Source organism: Amblyomma americanum, chromosome 1, assembly GCF_052857255.1.
Source record: "Amblyomma americanum isolate KBUSLIRL-KWMA chromosome 1, ASM5285725v1, whole genome shotgun sequence".
Classification (NCBI taxonomy): domain Eukaryota; kingdom Metazoa; phylum Arthropoda; class Arachnida; order Ixodida; family Ixodidae; genus Amblyomma; species Amblyomma americanum.
Genome location: NC_135497.1, coordinates 414999366 through 415005061, shown reverse-complemented (window position 1 = coordinate 415005061; position 5696 = coordinate 414999366). Strand labels below are relative to the sequence as shown.

General features: G+C 49.0%; 1 pseudogene; it reads right to left on the bottom strand.

Moving 5' to 3' along the window:
* Window positions 1-1908: 1908 nt before the first annotated feature.
* Window positions 1909-5115, bottom strand: LOC144124491 (uncharacterized; annotated as a pseudogene).
* Window positions 5116-5696: the final 581 nt, after the last annotated feature.

Below are 5696 nucleotides of genomic sequence, written 5' to 3'. Positions count from 1 at the left end.
GTATACGCGAGTCTCACGTACGTACGTGAGATTCGGATTTTTACGCTGCGGTCTTTGCGTTGCTTGCGTACGTAGCGTTGACAAACATGGCGGCGCCCTGCCCGCCGCTTCACAGCGATAACAGCTTCGTCGCTAATCCCTCGACGCGATATCGTGTTCTAAACTGTTGTATTCGCCTACAATTTGCCCATTCTTACCCTCGCATAAGGTTTCAAGCGGCAAAGAGCTTTTTGTCTTTCAGACAGAAGGGCGATTTTTCAGCTGTTAAGCCTGACAAAGTAGCGTTGGTCGTCGTCATAGCAACGGTCTCGCGAGATCTCGAACTGAGAGAGCCCCAAACCAGCCAAAGATAGGCAACCCTGGAAAAACCGCGAAACAGAAATCAGCAGACGAGACGTGGACCAAGATGAGTGGGGCAGCTCCGCGCCTTCGTTTTGCTAAAAGCGACGATTTGGACTTGTTGCGCGATGTAAGGGATTGCAACCCCTACGAGGACAACATGCGATATGCAGGGCGATGGAATGAAACCGTTCTGCGTCTGCCAGAGGCGAAAAATAAAATTTTCACCACCGGCACTGTGCGCGACCGCATGGATCTGCTGCTTGCGCAGTACGCAGATATGGACCGACGAAGCCTCCCCAGGTGAGTTACTTTGCCACTTCGCTTCAGTGCACAGGGCAATATGTCTAGAGGAAATGACAGTACAAACGTTTCTTTTCATTGGTGCCACTTCTTACGTCCGGAACCGAGGAGGAATACTCGGAACAGGACCAGCTCCTTGAAGAAATCCTCGCAATCGCTAGAGAGAACCAATATAAAATCAGAGTGTGTAAGAAAGCCCTAGTAAGTTCTGGGGGCCGAAGTGCATATACGGGCTCGAAACGCGCAGCGGAATCTGCGAGGAACTCCACAGCGGAGGCGCACACGGCAGAAAGCATCGTCACCATTGCCGGCTTGCGCGCAGAATGTGTGTCATTTTTCCCTCGACTTGTTTACATAAAACGCGCCTGCATCGGGTTTCCCGGCTTTTATTGGTACGATTCCAGCTCCTGGGGGAACCTCGGCGTCCTAGGTGTTTGCCGAAATCGTAAACGACAGCAACAATCAGGACTCCGTCCCGGAGGCACCTCAGCAGTCACTGCTCGCCAGGGACGACGTTCTGGCCGAGCTCGTCGTGGATGACGTTTTGCCCGCGTCCAGCCCAACGCCTTCGCCTGGAAGCATTGCTCGTCAGGCAATGGAGGACGATGCCTATACTTCGCAGTCAGCTAGGAGCGAGCCGACACGCAAACCCAGTAAGTCTCCTTCCCAGGTAGCCAGCTGTAACTTTTAAGCCGAACATATGCAATGATTTTCTATCTGCACTGTAGAGCATGTTGACTTCAGCAATTTTCTCAAAGGCAAACATGAATGCATCTTAACATAACAACACATTATGATGCAACAGTCATTAAGCACGTTGACTGCTATGTATTTTCGAATTGAAGGTGGCACATGTGGCCAACCATGACTTTGAACCTTATGCACAGCCATCAACCATCAACATAACTTAGGGCATCTAACTTAAGTTTGTATTCACGGCAGTCATTTTCGATAAAGTATGCTTAAGCATAGAATGTGCCTAATTTCATCCTGCTTGCTGTTTGCTTGCTTGAAGCACAAGTGTATGTAAAAAGCGGTTTATTATGCTTGTGCAGCGCTGAACTTTATCTCAAGCAATGTGCCCACATTGAATGCAGTGTGATCTCATTTGTATTTCGCTGCATGTACGGGAAACTGAACAACAGTGCTTGTTTTTAACCTAGAAATGAATACAGTTTGGACAAATTCGGCTTAAAGGAAATCAAATGTGTGCAGTTAGTTGTATCCCTCATTACTGAGCACGCGGTTTTTCCTCACTGCTGCACCCTACAGGGAAAAGGACTCAAGCTGCGAAACAAGAGCATCCAGATTATGAATTCATAGAAAGAAGAATGTGACATGATCAATTCATTAAAGAAAAGGACTTCTTGATAGAATCCAGGCTCACTGCATTAGAAGAAGAGCGTCTCGCCTGGGAGAAGAAAACACTAAAAGAACTGGAACTGAAGGAAAACGAAATGAAGCAAATAGCCCAAGACCAGGCAGAACAAAGGCGCCTACGGTCAGAAGAGCGCGCCGAAGAAAGGCGTGAGAGGGCAGAAGATCGCCGCATGGCTGCAGCCCAACAGGCAACTTTTGTTGGCCTGATGAAAAATCTGCTGATCAAAATGGCAACACTTGAAAAAATGATGGAAAAGGATAAATAAAAAGGCTGTGGATATTGACACTGCAGAAGGTCATCTGAGCATTGTCTTAAAATTCACTCTTTATTACAGCAGCTACACACACACAGGGGTATGGTTGACACTGACACCAATTAGAAAAAAAACTTGAACAAAGAATGGACTAGGCGACAGATGTACCCACACAGACTCACATTTAATATACACTGGGTGACACAAACACTAGCACACAAAACTAACTAACAACACAAATACAAAGACTACTAATACACACGACCCGGGAACACCCAGTCTACTAGTGTCCGGTGTTCGTGCTCACGGTTCGCTGCTGATGAAGCGTTGCATGGGTCCAGTCAGTGGCACCCAGGTAGCCGGCGTCGAGGTGGAGTTCGAAGTGCTCAGGCTGGCGTCGCTGGCGGTGTCGTACGAGCTCCCGGTCTTAGTGCCCGTGGGAGCGATGCTGGTGATGTTGGCATTGTGGGCACCACACAGAAGGGTGGCAACGGCGCTGGAGGCACCCCTGGCCGTAGTAAGTGGTTGCGTCAGCCGTTGACACCTCGGAATGGGCTCAGGAACAGCAGGAAGTCTACGGTGCGACGCCGTAGAACTCGAGATCACCGGAGCAGTAGCTGGCGTTGCTCCCTTCCAGCCGAGGTGTTCCTGACCCGCCGGAACCTCCGCTTCTCTGTTCTTTTTTTATGTACGTGGCGCAGAATGTGACCCGAGGTACTCAAGCAGGCTAGGAGGATCAACTCCAAAGTACTGCGACACCTGACTGCCATACATGCATGTATGGCAGTTTGTAAGGATAGTGGCAGCCTTATACATTTGGGCAACTTGTTGGAGCAGAAGCTTTTGATTGTTTTTGTAGTCCAAAAAAGCAATTTCAGCCACCACCTTTCCGAAGCCCCGCTCAACGGACTGTGGCGAACCCGACTCATGCTATAATTGAATGCCAGCTGTGTGGTTGACAAGGAGGAGCCACCATAGGGCTTCATTAGGAGCGTTTTCAAGGAATAAGCAGGGTCGCCATATATGACAGTCATGCGTCCCTCGTCCCACCAGCCTCTCCAGCTTTGCATACAGGCAGCTGCTTTTGAGTATGCCTGCGATAAAAAAGGGAGTCAAGTTGAGACACTTAATGAGAAAACTACGCTAGCAGTGTGAAGATTAGTGCATCGACAGTGTTGCGTACATTAAATATAAGCCTTTTCTGCAAGTGCTCAACGAGTGTCAAAAATTATGTTTGTTGTTTACTTTTAAAGGTACGTGGAAGACACTTTCATATACACAGAACTGGGGAAAATGGTCCACCACCAGAGCTGCCTCTATTCGTGCCTTCCTTCGTAAACAATCAGTCTATGTGTGGTATATTTATATTGTGATGTAAATGAGCACTGCCCATGCCTCTCCATGACACACTAAGTGTCATTGATGAGTCTGAATCATTACACCTATGATGGTTATTATGACCTAATAGACCTTTCTACAGCTGAGACAACACAACCCACCTGCATCATGACGCTTCCAGGGTATGGGTCGTCCAGTTGGCATACAATGCCATTCGGGCACATGATGGACTGATACTTCATACAGTGCACCCGCCTGTGGCAGAAAAAGTAGTCCCGCTGGTTCCTTGTAGGCCGGCATATGGGGCGTGCGGTTCCATCGATCAACCCCCAGCAGTTAGGCAGTGCTGCACCACGACTGTGGACGGCCTGCAACATGATACAAGAAGACACACACTCCTAGCTCAGCTTTTGGTTGGCCGTAAAATAGGAGCATTATTTCCTTTTAGGTAAGTCTGTCACATAAAACCTTGTGCTCTAGATAACACATACCCTAACACAAATACACACGTTAATAATAAGTAAAATTCCTACTTTGCAATGCCAACAAGCAATAATAACATATAAATCAGTTCACACGGCTACATTTATGTGAAGCTTGCTCAGGTAAAACGCTGAGATCAGAAAACAGTTTTCTAGTGTAGAGGAATTGTGCGTGACATACTACTGCTGTGTGTGCCTCATGTCTCAAGTTCCAGAATTTTTCTAAGAAATGCAACACCATGCCGTGTGGTATGTGTGGTTATTTTTCGGTATATTGTGCCCTGGCACACGTCCACAGCAATTTTCGAGGCTTGGAATCTACGTTTAGAACTCTTCCGTTCCCATATACCGTCGCCAGCTGAGATGGCCCGCATTTAAGCACAAAATATTCATGCAGACAAGGCGGGATATCCTGCTGAGTAAAAAAAAATTGGGCCTTGCGGCTCCGTGCAGAACTGCCACAAAAAAGATATAACAAAGTTAACTTACTTTCGCAAGCTCTCCAAGGCCAGCAGGAGACAACCAGGCATGATTGTTGCAGTTGTTAAGCAGATGCCTGAATCCATTTGCAATATGAGAAATCACCTGCGAGGCCACACTTGACATCACGGATGAAATGCCTGCCAAATATGGCCTCGAGGTCGCACCATCTGTTGGGGTAAGCAAAGCGCCGAAGCGTGATGCACAATGCTTCCCGGCCAGGCACGGTCACGTTTTGTGCCCTCTTCTCAGTATCCAGCACGAGCAACTGGACGAAACAGTTCATCCAAGTGCACCCTCTCAAACCTAAACTGCTGCCTGAAAAGTGTCTGCTCAATATTTCCAATGTCGAGCAGTCCTTGGCGCAACCGATAGCGAAACAGCTCCGAATCTCTGCTGCGCCGCAAGTGGTACTCCACGACGTCGTCGAGTGAGCCGTACAAAAGCTGTCTCTGCACCCTTGTGATCAGGAGGTCGTCAATCTCCTTCCAAGACAGCGACGACAGTACATACGGACTAGCTAATATACTTCGAGGCATTGCGAAGCTCCGAGTGGTACACGAGCAAAATCGACGCGTGTTGCTCGCTAATGCAGCCTAAATGATAATAATAAAGATGGTCAAAGTGCGCAAAACATCAGGCGAGCCACGTACACGAGAGAAACGCGAGGACAGACTGAATGACTTGGCTTGGATGATTTAGGATACAACCAGTGTCTGTGTTTCTTAGTAGATGGCGCTAGGAGTAACGCGCGGCGTGCTTCGCGTACGTGTAACTATAAGGGTTTCAAACGACCTGCGTGCCGGCTACGTAGACTTCTCACGTTTGCGTACGTGAACCCTCTACGTACGTGAAACTAAACCTCTCTAAGTGCTCATACTCGAGAAGCGCCCCGCCCATTCGTGAGCGCGGGCGCGAGCGCATACGCTGCAGCAGCGACCCGCCGACCGGTGCGCAGTGAAGCCAGTAGAGGTGGTTCGGTGCCCTGCGCGCTGCTTCGAGCTCAAGTGGCCACGCTCCTGTCTCGGCCAAAGTTGCGGCGCACTGCAAGTTTTTGGGCAGGCCTAGGCACACGCGCAGGGAATTGCGGTGCTGGAGCTCTAGGTTCGTCCAGCACGGC